This window comes from Lithobates pipiens, unplaced genomic scaffold (assembly GCF_037356315.1).
Source record: "Lithobates pipiens isolate NorthernLeopardFrog02 unplaced genomic scaffold, aLitPip1_a1.2 Scaffold_18, whole genome shotgun sequence".
Classification (NCBI taxonomy): domain Eukaryota; kingdom Metazoa; phylum Chordata; class Amphibia; order Anura; family Ranidae; genus Lithobates; species Lithobates pipiens.
This window is the reverse complement of record NW_027507758.1, coordinates 83,942,605-83,963,949: the sequence shown is the minus strand read 5'-3', so window position 1 is coordinate 83,963,949 and position 21,345 is coordinate 83,942,605. Positions and strand designations below refer to the sequence as shown.

General features: G+C 42.8%; 1 protein-coding gene across 2 annotated transcripts in view; it reads right to left on the bottom strand.

Moving 5' to 3' along the window:
* Window positions 1-19,384, bottom strand: part of COQ8A (coenzyme Q8A) — a 118,079-nt gene extending 98,695 nt beyond the window's left edge. Inside the window, exon 1 of one of the 2 annotated variants that reach the window (XM_077485862.1) lies at window positions 19,241-19,384. The gene's annotated coding sequence lies outside the window, so the exon portion shown is untranslated. The remainder of the gene's footprint in view (window positions 1-19,240) is intronic. The other variant, XM_077485863.1, reaches the window with a different exon arrangement.
* Between the last annotated feature and the right edge of the window lie 1,961 nt (window positions 19,385-21,345).

Below are 21,345 nucleotides of genomic sequence, written 5' to 3'. Positions count from 1 at the left end.
GTTATTATGGCATTTAGGTGATACATTTATTAGTGATCTATAGAGGTGAAGGGTCCATGTGGTCAAGTATTATTATTTTTGAACAAACAAGATTAGCTACCTTTGCTTCTTATTCACATGGGACATTTATATTATTTTGCTGCATCAATTTATCTATGATCATTTGGATTCACAGTTCGTTTTTGATTCTATTGGACACTTGAGTTTCAGAAGCATCTTATATTAATGTTTTTTCACAATATTTGTATATTTGACTTCAGTTTTTTTTTTTGTTTTGTTTTACATTTATTAGGCCACATTCATATTTAGTGGCCAAGCGCTGCGCTTTATTTCTTTTCTTTTATTTAGGCGATCCTGGTTAGTACAAGTCATTGCTTTCTGGGGATAAAGAATTGGGATTTAAAGGGAAACTCTAGTGCACTCATTTCTGGACAGGTATGTGCCCTAATATTACAAATCAGCAGCTACAGTATTTGTAGCTTACTTTTTTTTTTCCTGATGGAGCCTGCAGTTCCTCTTTAAATTTTCCACAACTCTGGCTTTTGTTAGCTTTTTAGTTTAGTCTTTGTTGTTAGCTCTCATGTGGATGCACCAAGCAGGCTAGATAATGAACCATGTGGCGCAGAAATTAACTGTCAAATGACCTGCATAACAAGGCAATAGGACATTATAAAAAGATGGAAAAAGGATATAAAGAGCTAACCAAAGCCTTGAACATGCCAGCCAGTACTGTTCAAATTAACTATTAATGGACAGCACCATAGACACTATGACAAGGCGCATGCGCCGCACAAAACGCAACATCACGGCAACAGACGAGCTTGCAATCCACGCTGGTTCCTGGGTCTTCACCCTCTCCGCACTTCCGGCTAACACCGTCCATCATCCAGATCCACCCGCCCTTTCCACGGGTCTAATGGCTATACATGGTGATTGAATTTTAATGCTGAATTCTGGTCAGCTATAAAAATTAGCAAGGCAATACTACCTTCATTATTTATCATTTTTTTAAATCACGATTGTTTATTGAAGAAATAAAAACCATTGTTTTTATTTCATTGTCCTGATATCCAACACATTGAGTATGGTTCATTTCCATACCACATCTCCATGTGTTTTTGGCCAGCTGTACTACTACTACTCTAACTTTGAAGGTATGACCCACAGTTTTAGTGCACAAGGATTTAAGTTCTTTTTTGCAAGCACTGTTCAAATCACTTAAGAAGTGGAAATTTTGGGGGGGATCTCGATACCAAGCTTGGCCACAACTGCCAGACGAATGGTTTGCGATGCAAAGAAAAAAAAAAAAAAAAAAAAAACCCACAGGTAACCTCAAGAGAAATATAGGCGGATCTGCAAAATGATGCTGTGGCTGTTTCAAGGACCAAAATGACAATACTTAACACAAATGAGCTTCATGGTCAAGTTGTCAGAAAGAAGCCTTTTCCACAAAAAAGCCTGGTTACCGTATGCCCGATAACACCTTGACATGCCTCACAGCACCCTAATCTTGAGTTACAAGAGCAAAATAGAGCTTTAATGGTCACAACCATAAGCGCTAGGTTTGGGGAGGGGTCGACAGGCCTATAGCAACAAGATTACCATGGAGTGGGAGTGTGATCGCTTTAAATAAAAAATAAATAAAAAATAAAAAAAGGCAGAGGGAATCTTGTGAAAATTGATGGCAAGATGAATGCAGCGTGTTATCTTAAAATACTGGCGGACAATTTGCATTCTTCTGCATGAAAGCCGCACACAAGACGCGCTTCAACTCTTCAATGAGCGTAAGCACAAGTGGACCCTTCAGTGGTTACAGCAGAAAAAGGTGAAGGTTCTGAAGTGACCATCACAGTCTTCTGGTACAATCTGCAGCCTAGTCAAATCACACTGCAGAGGAATGCTCAGGAAATCGCACAGCAACACAGACCTCATTCATGTGATTCTGGTGTGAACCGTCCGTAAAGCCCAAATCTAGGGGGAGAAAAATAGTAAAAATGATCCTTTGCAGCGCAGGCACAGTGCTGCAAAAAAAAAAAAAAAAAAAGGCCCCCCCCCCCCCCCCTTTTTTTTTTTTTTATGGCTCAACTAAGTGACAAAAAAGCAGAGAGATGGAATTACCCTTTAACCCAAATAAAATCATATTCTAGAATTTAAAATAAAAAAAACCCTATCTACATTTAAAATTTAGATCATTAAGCAATTTTTCAAAACAGGGCAAAATCATTAGCAAAAGTATAGGTCATCTATTTATATAAAAGCAAAAAAAGTAAACATACTCTGCCCTAATTAAGCCCTTAATTAACACCGCTTAAAAATAGAATCATTAGTGCTTAAATCCAATGAGAGTCTAGGAGTGGAAAAAAACAGAATCCGGTCTGGAATTTCACAGCTAAATACCGCTGTCTATTCAATTCCCAGCAAAGAGGTCAGCAAAAGAGCGGATCTATTCTTTCATAGCGCTGAATACAGCTCAGATCACACCTGTATGACAAGCCACCGATAGACACTACCAATCTTCCAATTCTGAACTCCAGGTATATTGTTATTGTGTCGTCATTGTCATTGTCCCTCCCCCCCCCCCCCAATCTTGCCAACATCCAAATTCCCCCCTACTGTCCAGGACCCCCTCCCATACCCCAGGCCCACCCAACAGGTGGTATCCCCTTATCAGCCCTGTCTGTATTCATTAATGCAAATTATTTAATTTTTTTTTTTATGTAAGCAAAGCAAGTACTGGTATTTCACTTGCTGTCAAATTCCATCAGTCCCTATACAGCAGGGCTCAGAAAACATGAGGGAGGAGGAGGACACAAACAATCAGGTGTGCTGCAGGGCAATGAGCATGTTGATAAGAGGAGAGACCAGAGTGACATACAGTGTTAGCATTCCATTAGTGTCCTGCTTCTCTTATCACTGTCCAGTCACAGGGTGGGGAGGAGACCAAGATCAGGTCCCTCCTGGTCACATAGGTCAGCGTTAATCTAAGGACTGGAAAACTGTGTATATTTAGCCGTTTATCTTGTTTTAACAGGCAGTATGAGCAGCAGAGAAGGTAATCCTCAGCATTGTGTAAAGAGTATGTTTGATCCTGCCTTCTCTGATCCTCCTCCCTTTCCACTGTCCCCAGTCCATCTCCTGATAGAGCAAGTTGCACATGCTTAGTTCGGCGCGCAGGGTGGATATATTACAAATAAATCAATTTAAAAATCGATTAAAAAAATAAAACACACACACACACACACACACACACAGGATTTCTTTTTATAGAAAATCTGATTTTTAATCAAATTTTAATAAAATGCTTTTGGAGTAAAAAAAATAAAAAAATAAAATAAAAATTGTTTTCTATTTAAAGATGCATTCATAATTTAGTTTATTCAGCATGAAATGGAGCTTGGTTATGTACAGGGTGGATTTGATTTAAATCACTAGTAAAAAGACTTGATTTAAAATAAACTCTATTTAAATCATAGTTTTTATAGAGCAACTGTCATCTCTGTCCCACAGCAGCTCCTCCTCTGACCCGCTGTTGACTCACTGACAGTCCCATTCACTTTAATGGGACGGCTGGTAATGCGGAGGGGACACAAGGTGAGGGACGTGGCGGCAGCAGGGGAGTGGATAACGGCTAACAGGCGCTGCCATGATGGATAAGAAATGACAGGGGCTCTTTAAAATGTAAGGACTTGTTCTTGCTGGTAGTTATAATCTTTAATATTTTCAAACAAAATTAAGGTTTCCCCATTTATCAGATTAGTAAAACAGCAATATCAAAACTGATTCAATCATACAGTTTGTAGTGTACATACAAAACAACGGGATAAAGGAATATTCCTGAACTTTGTTTTATCTCATGATTACTGTGAAATTGTGTGAATGCATCAATGCAGTGCATGTTGTTATCTCAGCTTGCAGAACGTGGATTCATTAAATGTTTACCAAAAACTGAAATATTGCAGAATATACAGCCTTGTGGTACATAACCAAGCTCCATTTCATGCTGAATAAACTAAATTATTAATGTATCTGAAATAGAAAACCATCTTTGGATAGTTTTTTACTCCAAAAGCAGACGAGGTTCAAGGCAGGTTTGGTTTTAGTTTTTCTCCCCAGTGACAGATCACTTCGTGCATAGGTAAAAGCAGCTTTTATATTAGGCATCTATTTTTCCTTTAATTACAACACAATGAATAAAATACTGAACTTTCTGACCTTATCTAATGGCCACGGCCAGCACTCACTCCTGATCAAACACCCTATAGTCAATAATTAAAAAACCCAAAGCCTTCTTAATCCTATTAACCAGCTTTTCCCCAAACAGAGCAAAGTCTGATGGAGAATCTGGAGCAGATTACAGCCTCATTTAACTACACATTACATAAAAAAAGTAAACTGTGACCTAGCTAATTTTTTAAATATAATTAAAATGTTATGATTTCTCTTGTGAGCCCCTTGGGCTAAAATGAAGGACATCACTCAATTCCCCCCCATCCACCATAAACAGGACAAATCTGCAGTACCACACCCACAGCTGTCAGTATACCTGACCAGCGCTGCATCTGATTGGATACAAGCACTGTTCAAGCTGAGAAATGTCTGCGCCCCCCCTCTCCTCCCCCCCCCCCCCCCAGCTGTAGGTTGTCATGTCAGCACCACTCAGCTCAACAAAAAAACTCCACTGAGCCGTGTGGATAAAGGTGGACTAAACAGCGACAGCATCCAATCAGATGCATTCACTGTTCAGGAATTTAGACAGCTGAATACAAAAGTTGACAATGGCGATTTCTTCATCTAGGCCATTTAGCACAGAGGATCGATTTCTCTCACTTAGCCTGCAGGAGAGATCTAAGCATGTATGGCTAGCCTTACCAAATCCTTTAATTAAATAAGTTGGGGACACCAAACCCTCCCCAGATTAGTTGATTTTTCTATGTGACCCCGGCTACCTCTGAAGAGATGGGAAGAATTGCTGATCAGTTGTATATCACAAATCATGTTATGAAAAATCCTCGGAGAACTTGTAATGTCATAAGTGCATATTACTGCTCAGGAGTTCAGTCTTAAATGTCCCATCTTCTACTCAATACTCGTATTAGATGTTTTGTATTGGACCGTGTATGACTGCCAAGCCTGACTGCAGCTGTACAATGGAAGGAGAAAAATCCCCCCAACATTTTACCTGATAAAAGTATTTCAAGGACAAAAAAAAAGTACATTTCAACATCTTATGCAGCCAGTACATACAGTGCCTTGCGAAAGTATTCGGCCCCCTTGAACTTTTCAACCTTTTGCCACATTTCAGGCTTCAAAGTTAAAGATATAAAATTTAAATTTTTTGTGAAGAATCACCAACAAGTGGGACACAATTGTGAAGTGGAACGAAATCTATTGGATATTTTAAACTTTTTTAACAAACAAAAAAAAAAAAAGAAAAGTGGTGCATGCAAAATTATTCGGCCCCTTTACTTTCAGTGCAGCAAACTCACTCCAGAAGTTCAGCGAGGATCTCTGAATGATCCAATGTTGTCCTAAATGACTGATGGTGATAAATAGAATCCACTTGTGTGTAATCAAGTCTCTGTATAAATGCACCTGCTCTGTGATAGTCTCAGGGTTCTGTTGAAAGCGCAGAGAGCATCATGAAGACCAAGGAACACACCAGGAAGGTCTGCAATACTGTTGAGAAGTTTAAAGCCGGATTTGGATACAAAAAGATTTCCCAAGCTTTAAACATCCCAAGGAGCACTGTGCAAGTGATCATTTTGAAATGGAAGGAGTATCAGACCACTGCAAATCTACCAAGACCTGGCCGTCCCTCTAAACTTTCAGCTCAGACAAGGAGAAGACTGATCAGAGATGCAGCCAAGAGGCCCATGATCACTCTGGATGAACTGCAGAGAACTACAGCTGAGGTAGGAGAGTCTGTCCATAGGACAACAATCAGTCGTACACTGCACAAATCTGGCCTTTATGGAAGAGTGGCAAGAAGAAAGCCATTTCTCAAAGATATCCATAAAAAGTCTTGTCTAAAGTTTGCCACAAGCCACCTGGGAGACACACCAAACATGTGGAAGAAGGTGCTCTGGTCAGATGAAACCAAAATCAAACTTTTTGCCCACAATGCAAAACGATATGTTTGGCGTAAAAGCAACACAGCTCATCACCCTCAACACACCATCCCCACTGTCAAACATGGTGGTGGCAGCATCATGGTTTGGGCCTGCTTTTCTTCAGCAGGGACAGTGAAGATGGTTAAAATTGAGGGGAAGATGGATGCAGCCAAATACAGGACCATTCTGGATGAAAACCTGTTGGAGTCTGCAAAAGACCTGAAACTGGGAAGGAGATTTATCTTCCAACAAGACAATGATCCCAAACATACAGCAAAATCTACAAAGGAATGGTTCACAAATAAATGTATCCAGGTGGTAGAATGGCCAAGTCAAAGTCCAGACCTGAATCCAATCGAGAATCTGTGGAAAGAGCTGAAAACTGCTGTTCACAAACACTCTCCATCCAACCTCACTGAGCTCGAGCGGTTTTGCAAGGAAGAATGGGCAAGAATTTCAGTCTCTCGATGTGCAAAACTGATAGAGACATACCCCAAGCGACTTGCAGCTGTAATCGCAGCAAAAAGATGGCTCTACAAAGTGTTAACGCAAGGGGGCCGAATAATTTTGCACGCCCCACTTTTCTTTCTTTTATTAGTTAAAAAAAGTTTTAAAAATCCAATAGATTTCGTTCCACTTCACAATTGTGTCCCACTTGTTGGTGATTCTTCACAAAAAATAAATTTTTTTATATCTTTATGTTTGAAGCCTGAAATGTGGCAAAAGGTTGTAAAGTTCAAGGGGGCCGAATACTTTCGCAAGGCACTGTAACAAAGCCTGTTGAATTCTTAACAGGATAAGTCCAATTCTAGGGACACGTTTCACATTACACCCATAGTTCGGGTGTACCAGGTTATTAACGGAGCAGCCTCTTCACCCGCCACCCCCCATCATGACATCAGGACAGGGATCTTCTCCCTGCACCCACTGTCACCCAGGTAACCCCTTTTCAGCTGATACTTTGTAGTTCTCAATGAACTACCAGCACACTAATGAGCGCTCTTGGTAGTTCATTGATCCTTCCTGTTATATAGTAGGAGGTACAGGCAGACAGCTACATTGACAGTCTACTGGAGCCCGAGATGCTTTACAGGATGCTAATAAATACATTTTCTTTTACCTGCAAAAATGTGTGCATTACTTTGTTTAAAAGTGAACTTCTCCCTTAAGTAGCCCATAGATTATGCAGTACTCTCCTTTCACCACAGGTGAATCATGGGGAATCATGCAATTCCCCTAACACAGTTGAAGGGGGAATCCCTCCCGTAGCGCTATTGTGTTCTGCTGGCAGAACATAATGATCATTACATGAAAGAAAAAAAAAAAAAAAAAAAGAAAAAAAAGAAAGAAAAAAAAATAATTATTAAGCTAGTTGTACTGAAGTTGATTGATGGAGCGATATGTTCCTGCCAAACCAGACAAGATTTGATCCATCTATGGCTGACTTTAGACATCCATTGAGAGCCTAACATCCTTCTTGGGCTGACACAGTGCTTCTAATGCACTAAAAAAAGAAACCAACTGTGGGACTACAGAACTCCTCCCATGTCCCACCTTAAGTTCATACATGGAGTCCCAGCAAATCAAAGTGTCTGCCCGTCATAGAAGCCATTTCTCACAATAACAAGGTATAAGAAAAAAATAAATAAAAAATAAGTGTGTATGTAATAATACTCCATTATAAAAAAAATATTATAAGTATTATTACATACACTATATTATATATATATATATATATATATATATATATATATATATATATATATATATATATATATATATATATATATATATATATATATATATAATTTTTATTTTATTTATTTTATTTTTCCCCTCTAGTGCATACTGTATCCTAGCTTTAATATTTATTAAAGCTAGGATACAGTATGCACTAGAGGGGAAAAATGGGTGCCTGAGGGTAATATCTGGGCAAACATTCAATGCTCTGAAAAATAAATTAAATGCAAGAACCTTAATAAGAACAGCATCATATGATGGCCAAACTTACTTTACTGCAACGACTGCAGAATGAAGTCTAACAATTTAGCGCCACCTTTTTGCTCGAAACCTAAAGTCACAAATCCCTGTTCAGCAATGTTACTTTAAGCAAAGGGAGAGAAAACAAATCCATTGCAACACTCCCCTTTGGCAAGCACCTCTCCAACATCCCAACAAGCACTGACATTTATAAGCCAGGTGGGAACACAGCCAATCACAACAATACAGACCTGTAAGACACCAGGTTAGGAACCACAAGGGCAAATGTATCTAAGGGAGCGGGAGCAAACAGACGTCCCTCCTGCTACTGCCACTCATTCCCCAACCACCCAAAACAGCGTGTGCAATGAGGAGCGAGCCCTTACTAATGCAGAACTTCAGCAGCGTCCTCCTGACTTACTGAAAGGAGCATTAGAAGACACGCCTGCATGATCTATAGTGTTGCAATTGCTGCACAGCTATATTTTCACATATTCTAGCTCTGCATACATAACTGTTACAGTTTAGATTGCAAAACTTATTGGAATGCCCCCCGATTCGATTGGAATGCCCCCCGATTCCATGTTTGCAGAGGTTCTTCAGCAATATATACCCAATCAGAGCCATACAGCATTGTGGGATAAAAAGGCATGCTTCCAAAATTTCCTACAGAGACGTGAAGCAACCACATGGAATTCATTTGAAATGCATTTCATTGAAGCATAAATTCTACAGCAAGATAAGAGCGGATAGGCTACAAGGATCTCCTTTCACATATACATACACACCCCGCCCCCTCTACATATCAAAAGCACACCAATTAAGCACCCTGACAAAAACATTAGATGGGCAAGGCTCAGAACAAAATTCTATTAGGGCCCATTCACACTATTGGAACTGCTACCGTGCGTTAATGCATTTTTTTTTCAATGGGTTAATGTCCAATCTCTTTAAAAGGGCTCATTCATTTTTAATGGGCTATCAATGCACCACAATGGTTAAAAACACACACAGCATATGGTAGTGGTGTGCTGCAGTCCATCACAATCTACTGTACAGTGCATTGGGGTGCCACAATACACAAATGTGAACAGTAAAATGATGGCCTCCCGCAGCTTTTTTTTCTGGCCACAACTTGTTTACTAATTTTGTCCTCCCCTCTGATACCTCGTACACAAGATCGACACAACCCGCCGTACTTAGTCCAGCGGACAACCCGCCAGACTTTGCAGTGGAGGTCCGCCGGACTTTCCAAACGAGCGGACCTGTCCACACACAACCGGATTTTTCCGGCAGACAATCCGCCGGACTATGGCGGGATTCCACCGGACTTTTGAAATGAACGGACTTGCCCACACACGGAGTAAAGACCGTTCATTTTGAACGTGTCTCTAGGTAGCCGGGACTAGCGAAGGAAGTGAACGTCGCCGCCTCCATCAGCGAGATTGACACCTTGCTAGCCCCGTCACCTGGTATGGATTTAAAGGGGAAGCCAAAAAAAAAAAAAAAATGGCATGGGGAAGTCCATAGCAGACCCTTATCCGAGCATGCAGCCCAGCCAGTCAGGAAAGGGGGTGGGGACGAGCAAGGTCCCCCCTCCTGAGCAATACCAGGCCGCATGCCCTCAACATGGGGGGCTGCTTTGGGGAAGAGGGGGCCCTGCGGACCCCCCCACCCCAAAGCACCTTGTCCCCATGTTGATGAGGACACGGGCCTCTTCCCAAAAACCCTGGCTGTTGGTTGTCAGGGTCTGCGAGCTTATCAGAATCCAGGAGCCCCCTTTAATAAGGAGGCCCCCAGATACCGGCCCCCACCCACCCTATGTGAATGAGTATGGGGTACAATGCACCCCTACCCATTCACCTGGTGAAAAAAAAAAAAGAAGTGTAAAACACACACACAAGTTTTTAAAATAATTTATTACACAGCTCCAGTGGTCTTCTTCCGTCTTTGGGGTCTTCTCGCCGAACTCGTCAGCTATCTTCTGCTAGCTTTTACTAGTGGAGGAGCCCGGTCTTCTCCTCTCGCTGCAATGGCAGGGTCGCATTGTGTGGCGACTTATATAAGGACAAGGGACAGGGTCACTGGGTGATGTCACATGGTGACCCCCCACTCCCTTATGATGTCACAGTATCCTCCGGGACTGTGACATCAAAAGGGGGGGTCACCATGTGACATCACCCAGTGACCCCACCCCTATATAAGTCACCGAACGAGCCCCTGCCATTGCGGCCAGAGAGCGTCTTGTCAACATCGCAAGGAGGAAGAAGTCAAAAATGCATTTTCATTAAAAACGCCTGTAAAACGAAACGCAAGTTACTGAGTTTACACGCATATGGAGTTTCAAATGCCTTTGAACATGCGTTCTGAACGCATTTTTTAGCTTTCCAAAAAAATATGCTTCTAAACTCAACTGCCTAGAAACGACCCTGTGTACATGGACAGATAAGAGAACAGAAGAGGTCCAGAGCAGCTGAAGGAGAGAGAGAAAAAAAAAAAAAAAAAAAAACAACACCCAACTGCTCCTAAACGTCCGTTTACCAGCAGCAGTGTACATGAAGCCTAATGGCCCATACACACGATCCAAAAATCAGACGACAGATCATCAGTTTGTTGGTTTTTTTTTTTTGCATGCTAGTCGCATATCAAAAATGGAGAGGTTACTAAAGTTACAAAAAAAAAAAAAATGGACATGATGTGTTGTAGTGCATTTGTATTGTGTTTTCGGGTGACAACTCTACAGATTAAAATAATAAAAAAAAAAAAAAATCATATGGTCTGGTATCATACAAAAAAACTTTTTCGTGCTTGTCCCATCAGATAATAATCAGATGAACTGTTGTGATCGGTTCTCGAAAGCTCTGTACCAACGATCCAATTATCATACGAGTGCATCGAAAGTGGCATTTTAGGTCCGATTTTCAGATCATGTTAACTGGCCATTACAGGCAGGTTTATCCATTTGATCTAAAAGAAAAATACCGTATTTATCAGCGTATAACACGCACCCCAATTTAAGAGGGAGGTTTCGGGGAAAAAAAAAATTATACAAATATTTTTTTTTAAATAAACCAATTTGAAGCAAAATAGTGGTCAGTGAGCATCAATGCAGCCTTGCTCCTCACTACAGCCTGATAAGTGTCCATCTGCAGCCTTCCCAAAATAGAGCTGGATCTCCTGTGTACTCGGCATCACGCCCAGATCGTATGATGGACATAACTCTGGTCCAATGCCGGGACCTCAATGCTAGGAGCTGTCCAGGGGGCGGGACTGAGTGACTGCAAGCAGAATACACAGGAGATCCGGCTCTGTCTATTTCGGCTGCACTCGGCCCCTCTTTCCCCTCTGTGTCAGCCTATATCGGCGTATAACACGTGCACATGTTCTCTCTAACCCCCCCCCCCCCCCCCATTATAAGGGGGGGGGGGGGGGGGGGAGTGTGTGTTATGCAGGCCATACATGGCCGAATTTCAAACAAATTTTCTTTTCAAAATCAGAAAGTTATTTTTTTTTTGTGATCCAATCCTGCCACCATTGATTTTCAAAATTTGGCTGACCAAGCCTTCAATTTCACCTCATGTTGCTACAGAAAATTTTTGTGACCGGGAATCTTCTTTTCTCTCCTTAAATTTTCTTTTATTATTACATTCCTCGCACGATTCTCCCATCATTGATTAGAAAATCGTTAGTTTTTCCAAAAATTTCCAACATGTCCGATTCCTCAAGTTTGATTTCCGCACGAAAATCGGCTGTTTTTGCAGCCCACTAATGGTGCGAAATTCATAGGAAAATTCTTGGAAACTATTTTCGAAAGAAAATTCTTTCAAAATTTGAACCGTAAAATAATACAGTATATATATTATATATGTTACAAGGTTTCTCTTTAGCAATGTTGTGTGAAATTACGCATATTTTTTGTCAGCTTGAGCAGAAAACTCTGCACTGAATCGGAGGAAATGCTTCTTTTTTTTGGTCAAAGATTAATTGAACAAGTTGAAGCTAGAAGCTGATTGGCTACCATGTACAGCGCCTCCAGATTTTGCCTTCTCCAGATTTAGTAAATTAACCCCATTGTCTTCTTTCACTTCATAACACTGGGGAAAAAAATGTAGCTGTATTTGAATTCATCTTGCACCACAACAAACAATTGTTTACTAATCAAATTGGCCAGTTAACACAACCAATTTCTGGAAGATACAGTGCATCCGGAAAGTATTCACAGCGCTTCACTTTTCCCACATCGTTATGTCAGAATTTATTAGATTCATTCATTTTCCTCAAATTCTACAAATATCCTATAATGGCAACATGAAAGAATTTTTAAATCTTTTTTTTATTTTTTAAATTTGCAAAATGAGAAATGTGATAAAAAAAAGTTTTTTTTTTTGATAGCTGCGAGAAGAGAACGGCTCTGCATGCCGGATTAAGATTGTGAAGGGGGTTGAATCAAGATAGCAAATTTTCTGGTCTGTTGAAACAAAGATTGAGCCCTCTGGCCTGAATGGAAGCGTCATGTCTGGAGGAAACCAAGCATCGCTCATCACCTGGCTATTACCATCCCTACAGTGAAGCATGGTGGTGGCAGCATCATGCTGTGGGGATGTTTTTCAACACCAGGAACTGGGAGACTAGTCAGGATCGAGAGAAAGATGAAGAGCCACCCTTGATGAAAACCTGCTCCAGAGCGTTCTGGACCTCAGACTGGGGCGAAGGTTACAACAGGAAAACAACCCTAAGCACACAGCCAAAATAACAAAGGAGTGGCTACAGGACAACTCTGAGTGTCCTTGAGTGGTCCAGACAGAGCCCAGACTTGAACCTGATCTTACATTTCTGGAGAGATCTGAAAATGGCCGTGCACCAACACTCCCCATCCAACCGATGGAGCTCGAGAGGTCCTGCAAAGAATGGGAGAAACTGCCCAAAAATAGGTGTGCCAAGCTTGTAGCATCATACTCCAAAAAAAAAGACTCGGAGGCTGTGATTGGTGCCAAAGATGCTTCAACAAAGTATTAAGCAAAGGCCGTGAATACTTATGTACATGGGATTTTTTTTTATTTTTAATAAATTTGCAAAGATTTCAAACTTCTTTCACATTGCCATTATGGGGTATAGTTTATAGAATGATGGGGAAAAGAATGAATTGAATCAATTTTGGAATAAGGCTGTAACATAAAATGTGGAAAAAGTGAAGCGCTGTGAATACTTTCTGAATGCACTGTACAAGTCATCTAAACAATTGCTATATTGAACATTGTGACGTGTACAGACACCTGTATTAGGCCCCATGTGCACTGCTCCTGGTAAACGGATGCTCAGAGGCAGTTGGATGCTTTTTTCAGCTGCCCCTGAATTCATCCAATGTGTACATGTGCACAGGTTTGTTTAATGCAGTTTTTTGGCAGTTGAGTTTAGAGCCCTTTTTTTGGAAAGCAAAAAAATTAGTTCAGACGCTGAGGTTAGAAGCATTTGAAACTCCTCTAAACACAAATGTGGCTAAACGAACATTTAAAACGTGGGTCACTATCTATCAAATTAAATCATTCAGGAAAGGTTGTAAAAACGCCCATGTACACACATATGGAAAGACGTGTGCGGCTAACTTTCAGCATGCGTGTACTCTTCGCTGTTTAACAAAAGCTGGTTTAATGACCAGCTTTTGTCGCATGGTCATGTCTTGAAAACCCAACAGCCCAATGGTTAAACAAACAAACAAAAAAAAAAAAAAAAAAAAAAAAAAAAAGAAGAAGAGGGGGGAGGGGGGGGGGGGTTGGGGAAGAGATATGTACTTCAGCTTAACCACTTAAGCCCCGGACCAATTTTCCAGCTAAAGGACCAGGCCCCTTTTTGTGATTCGGCACTGCGTCGCTTTGACAATTGCGCGGTCGTGCGTCGTGGCTCCCAAACAAAATTGGCGTTCTTTTTTTCCCCACAAATAGAGCTTTCTTTTTGTGGTATTTGATCACCTCTGCGGGTTTTATTTTTTGCACCATAAACAAAAATAGAGCGACAATTTTGAAAAAAAATTCTATATTTTTTACTTTTTGCTATAATAAATATCCCCCCAAAATATATTTAAAAAAAAAAAATTCTTCAGTTTAGGCCGATACGTATTCTTCTACTTTTTTCCCCAAATAAATAAAATCGCAATAAGCGTTTATTGCTTGGTTTGCGCAAAAGTTATAGAGTCTACAAAATAGGGGATGGTTTTATGGCATTTTTATTAATTTTTTTTTTTTTTTTTTTTTTTACTAGTAATGGCGGCAATCAGCGATTTTTATTGTTGACTGCGACATTACGGTGGACACGTCAGACAATTTTGACACATTTTTGGGACCACTGGCATAAATACAGCAATCAGTCCGATTAAAAATACACGGATTACTGTAAAAATGTCACTGGCAGTGAAAGGGTTAACCACTAGGGGGCAGTGTAGGGGTTAAGTGTGTTTTTTTTTTATTGTAGGGGGTGTGGCTTGGCGTCTGACATCACTGATTGTCTTTCCCTATAACAGGGAACAGACGATCAGTGACAGCCTCGCTAGGAAGCACGTTCTTCAGCTCTGTGATCCGATCGCGGGACACCGGTGGCGATCAGGTCTGTGGGTCCTACAGTCACGGAGCTCAGGTCGTGAGTGCAACCCACGGCTGGGCACTTAAAGGCAATGTACAGGTACGCGATTGTGCCCAGCCGTGCCATTCTGCCGACGTATATCGGCATGAGGCGGGTCCTTAAGCAGTTAAAGGGGTTGTAAAGGTAAAAGTTTTCACCTTAATGCATTAAGGTGAAACACATCGGACAATACTGCCCCCCCCCCCCCATTATACTTATCTGACCCCTCGAAAGTCCCGTGCTCGTCCCCGACATCCTCTTTGCCGATCAGCCTGGTTGCTGATCGGTTACGGTGGATGGATTGAAAGCAGCGCAGCCATTGGCTGTATCACGGGAGCGCACCCGCAAGCACTCCACACCATGCGAGGGAGTTGCCTGAAGTTGTGGAGTCCTTGCGGAGGGAGCCGAGACAGCCGCCGAGGGACCCCAGAAGACCGGGTTCGAGGCCACTCTGTGCAAAACGAGCTGCACAATGGAGGCAAGTATAACATGTTTGTTACTTAAAAAAATAAAAATAAAAAATTATCTATATTTATCTTTAGTGATCCTTTAAGTACATTCATGAGTGGAGTAGCTGAACAGATCGAGCTGCCAAGGTCAGAAGACCACATGGCATCCAATGAACCCGTCACTGTGACACCATATATTAAAAAACAAAAAAGGGGAAGGAGGACGGACTGCATGGGACAAGGTGCTCATTGCATTACAAATCTAATGTTGTGGAGTGTCAGTGTGAGAGTACTGCTGAAACTGTTGCTTGTGTAACACACACACACACACACACACACACGTCTGCCCTAGATTCACAGCTCCCTCTGTCAGACTTATCCCCAGGCTCTGCCAACAGTGACTAACCCAGGGCCAAGTGCCAAATTTATAAAGAAAAAAAATAAAATCCCAGAAGACTAAGTGATTTGTTCAAGTTACCCAGCCACACAGAACAATGTAATCTACACTGTCTTTTTTTATGTGCTGCTTCAACTGTATCGGTGTTGAAGCAATGATAAAGTTGCAGGAATGTCAGCCTGGGCATGTCATCTCCTTCTGGTCACATCTCTCCGTCAAAACAGGTTTAAACTCTGCAGAGAAGAAAATAAAGCAGCCAGCATGTTTCTGTACACAAAGCACACCACACCCCTCCAGATGGTATGGACAGATCTGCGAGGACCCATCATACATTGCACAGTACATGGAAGGGTCACACCGCATTGCCACTCCGCTGTCCTGCAAGTCCTCATTTTTCAAAAATGACTGAGCTGTACTATTTATCATCTTGAATTATGAATAAACTGCTCCAACTTATTTGTTAAAACATTCTAAACAATATGAATAAATCTTTCCTAAGATCTGGAGCATCTTTTCAGGGGTTCTATGTAGTAGAGATTTATTGACCTGTAAAGGGCCCCTTTCAGACGGGTGAACTCCATCAAGCAGATCTGCCTGCTCAGCAGGGGGGGGGGGGGGGGGTTGCGGGGGGTTTTCTACTCCGATCCCTACTGAGTAGGTGGGTGACAGGTTTGTGCCTGTTCCGCTATGCAGAGCAAATACAGCCCACTGTTCTCTATGGGGCGGTCAGGTGGAAACGGACCCCCTGCCCGTTTCCATCTGATCTGCCTGATGGATAATGAATATATCCCCATCCATCCGTTAGCGGACTGGATGCCAGAGGACATGTCCGCCAACATCCTCCACTCCATAGAGAACAATGGGTGGTCCGATTGGGTCCACCTGAGAAATGGAAAGGTAGACCCAATCGGTCCACTGTGCGAGGATCGGAAGGGCTGTAATCTCTATCAGTTTCATGTAACCTGTCTTCAGTCTATGACCATCTCCAACATCTCCTCAATCACGCGCCGAGTCCTCTGTAGTACGTCAGTCTCCGGCCATATACAGAAGCAGGCCTGCCGTCCCAAATCGTTTTTTGTAACATTACATGGAACTGAATTATTATGCGCAGCCCTGTGGCGGGGTCGGGGGATGGACTTGAGATCTCCTATAACAAATAATCTGACCACCACCGCTATAGGAGAAGGTGACAACCTGGGTACTGTTAGGGCTGGTTCACGCCACAAAAATAAAAAACCTCTCTCCAGATCCATTCCAGACACGTTTTGGCATGCACATTTTTGATGCGTTTCCGGATGCATTCCATTTCTTTTCACAGTGCTGGGGTCTGTTGCGTTTTTTAAGCGTTCTAGTGAATCCTTTCATTTTTTCTGGAACTGGAAAGCCCTTGAACTGACTTTACTGGTGTAAACTTTGCCATTGGAAATCATATAACCTACTTTCCATGCATTTTTGATGCAGGTAAAAAAAAAAAAAAAAAAAAAAAAAACGTACTGGACTTGCATGTGGTGTGAACGGGCCCTTAGTCAAATGAATTTACAAAAAGTTCCCAAAAAAAAAACTGTACAAAAATCTCCAAATCTCAACACTGGGAATGTGAGAAGGCCCTTTCACAATGGTGCGCTTAAAAAGCATAATATGGATTATTATACAACACATTTTTTTTTTTTTAATTCCTGACTCCCAGCATGCACCTGTGAAACTTGGACATGTCACTCAAAAAAACGCACCATGGGTGCTTTTTGAGGCGTTTCCTATAAAAGTCACCAACAATGCAGCATGCGGGACTTTTTAGCCCACTGATGGGAAGAGATCCATAGGAAGTATTTTTATTGCGTTTTTGGTGCACTTTAATGTAGCAAAAGAACATCAGCGTGGAGAGGGTCTTAACTATCTTCACTATCCGCAGCTTAAAATCTTCTAATACCAAATTAATCCTCCTGATCTCTCTCTCCACCCCCCCCCCCCCCCCACGCCACAAAGTCCAGCAAGTAGAATGGACCCCCCCCCCCCCATATAATTACACGTAAATTCGTACACTGACAGACTGCAATCAGCACAACCTCAGGGATTGCAGCACCAGACAAACTACAATAGAGAGATACACCACCATTCGCTGCCTCTGGAAAATACTAGCTGCCTGGCTGTCTTCATTACTTCTGAGTCAGACCTGGAACAATCACAACAAATGGGAGTCAGAGAAAACCTGAGATCCTCGATCCCTATGCTGGTTCCAGGTCAGCAGCTTCAAGTGGGAAGACAGAGAACCTGTACAGCAGCCAAGGAGCCGCCATTAAATAAATGGGGGACACATAGAAGGATTCCTTCCAGGCAGGTTTCCTTTAAGAGGATTATACATGCAGAAATCTGCAGACAATGCACATAAACCCAATCTGATTGTACAATCTCCTTTACAACTTTTTACCCTGGCAAACCCCAGACTAACCGATTGGACGGTTTTGTCTAGTCCCTGTATTACATAGCTTTGTTCAATCTAAAGCGGACCATACAATTTACAATCTGATTGTACAAGCTCCTAATGCCCCATACACACATTCCGATTATCGTAACACAGATCATTCACATTTTGTTACATCCAACTAAGATCGAATAGAACAGTGCAAAAGGTGTGTAAGATTTTTGGCGTACGATTCTGGAAAAATCTTCCGCTGTACGTAGCTATGTATTTTAAATGATGTCAAATACGTGTGGCCCGTGTCCTGGTTTATTTTCGTGTTTCCGAGCATGTGTGGTCTGTGTCGAACGACTTTTATCGGACACATACTGTACTGATTACACGATTTTTTTAAACCCAGCAGCCACAAATACTGCAGCTGCTGACTTTTAAAATAATGACACTTACCCTCCCAGCACGTCCGCGATGTCGGCACCCGAAGCCGATCTCTCGGGTGCTGCCGCCGCCATGTTGGGTATGGGAATCAGGAAGTGGAGCCTTGCGGCTTCATTTCCCGGTTCCCTACTGCTCATGCGCGAGTCGCGCTGCACAATAAGGATGGTCCCCGCTGTCTCTGGGATCCGTGTGTTTCCCAGCAGACATCGGGGGACTTTCGGAAAGGGGCGTGGATTCTGCGGAAAGGGGTGTACCTTCTGCAGATATCTATGCCGGAAGTGGGTGCAGATACCTGTACTGTACAGGTATCTGCACCCACCTCCCCCCTGAAAGGTGCCAATTTAGGGTGGACCTCCGCTTTAAACTTGTATGAAGCCATCAGGTGTAAAGGAGGTCTTACAATCAGGTTGTAAGGTGTATGGCGATGATTGGACTTCCTCCGCCATCTGTGTGCAGTTTCCCCCTTGGAGGTCCTTCAGGACAGAATCTGTCAGGACACGGGGGGGCTTGGGATGACCGATCTGTGGCCTCTGAATGACAAGTGGGGTCAGAAACAGCCCAGACCGCCCATCTATCAGACGTGGGCATTGCCATGGGTTACCCAACTCCCCAGCAGCAGTTATTACACACAGGCCATCTACTCATGTATGACCAGATCACTGCAGACTGACCCCTCCCCCCAATGTAAATCTGCTGTGCGGGGTCTCAGATGTCTCCTTCTGTGGGCTGCAAGAAAAAAAAAACTCTCACAGGGATAAAAGTACAACAAATTACATACGGTCTATATACACACTTCATATCTATAATAGAAGGAATTAAAGGAGACGTCCACTCCCCCTACCCGCGTCTGGTGTGCGGATCCCCTGTGCTGTGCAGCCTCCTTCTCTCTTCTCTGTCACACGAGGCGCTCAGTGTTTACCAGCAGCGCGCACACGTCCTCCTACAGTCCCGCCCCCTTCTCCTCTGTACAACTCGCCTATTGGCTTTCCCGGACGCTAGGTCCCGCGTGCGAAGGCGATTGGCCGTCGTAGGTGACAGTCTCCGGAGCGTGGCCGGAGCGTGTGCTCGCCGCACGGCCAATCCGCTACTCTGGGCTGGTTCGATGGGCGGGCCGGGCAGTGGAAGATCAACAACAACTCTGGCCAGCCAATGGGGAGGCGGGGAGATGGTCCCAGGTGTTCGCGATCAGCCCAGGGAGGGGGCCAGTTTCTGGGAGTTCTGGCTGGAGCCCAGGATCTCGGCCTAGGATGTGGGGAAAGGGCGGAGTGCAAAACTGTTAGTTGCCCATAGCAACCAGACAGGGGCCTTTTATTATTCAACTGTACCTACAGTAGAGAAAAGGAGCAGGCTAGATGACTTATGGTTGCCCGTAGCAACCAGCCAGGGACCTTTTAGTATTCAACTGTGCATACAGTAGAGGAAGGAGCAGGCTATGCGGCTTATGGTTACCCATAGCAGTTTCATTTTCAACTGCACTGCAATGGGAGACTGGGGTGTGTACAGGATGCTGCACATCTGGTTTCCCATAGCAACCAAGCACAGCCATGTAATTATTTAACTGTGCACTGCAATGGAGGAAGGAGCTGACTAGAGGACTCATGGCTGTCCATAGCAACGATCCAGACCCCATAGCAACCAGCCAGGGGCATTTTATATACCACTGTGCACTGTAATGTGAGGCTGGTGTGGGTAGAGGATGCTGAATAAAGAGCATCTGTTTGCCCATAGCAACAAAACTCCATAGCAAACAGCCAGAGGCCTTTTATGTTCAACGTGACACTGCTATGGGAGGCTGGTGTGTGTAGAGGATGCTGAACATCTGGTTGTCCATAGCAATCAGCCAGAGGCCTTTCATTATTTAACTGTGCACTGAAATGGGGGGCTGGTGTGCGTAGAAGATGCTGACTAAAGAGCATCTGGTTGCCCATAGCAACCAGCCAGAGGCCTTTTATTTTTTTCAACTGTGCAGTAGAGGAAGAAGCTGCCTAGAGGGCTTCTGGTTGTCAATAGCAACCAGCCAGACCCTGTAGCAATCAGCCAGAGGCCTTTTATTATTCAACTGTGCACTGAAATGGTGTGTGTAGAAGATGCTGAATATAGAACAACTGGTTGCCCATAGCAACCAACCTGGTTGCTTTCATTTTTTTTAACTGGACTGGTGTGTGAAACGGATGCTGCCAACAAGTATGCTGGTTGCCCATATCAACTAGCCAGGCTCCATAGCAACTAGCCAGAACCCTTTCATTTTTAACTGTAAACTGCAGTGTGGAACTGGTGTGTGCTGAAGGTGCCAAATAGGAATATGTGGGTTGCCTATGACAACCAGCCAGACTCCTTTCACCTTTGCAGCACAGGCATGGTTGTTCTGAGATAAAATACTTTTTTGGTGCATTGTTTGCATCATCTCCAACGTTCATCCATACACATAATGATCCAAATGATGAAAGATCATCTTGATATTCCGATCAGCAATTATTGTTTTCCCCCATCACTATTGGCTTATTCTGTAGGATCAAATTGAAAATGGAAAAGTCTGAACAGGATTGAGCCGGAGTGCTGTATGGAGTCCTCCATTATTCTTCATACAATGACTTTCAATTTATCATTCATTAAAGTTTTGGCCTTGAAAGTGAGTTGACTGATGCAGATAAAAGTATGTTTGTGAGAGAACATTTCAGACAACCCAGTGACTATAATGGCTCTTTTATACTATGACTCTCTGAAAAGCAATCTCCAATGGATTGCTATTCAGAGGAGTAGAGCTGTGGCTGCCAGGCATTCCATAAGCAATGCTGCCACCTCCTGAGTCCTGAATGCTTTTTCTTTTTCGCAGCAGAACAGGGATAATGAATGGGAATACTGAAGTGCAAGCTAAGAGTTTGGCTCATGTTTGCAGCTTGGTGCTGGTAATTTCAATGGGTTGCATTTGGCGACCGCTCACACCAC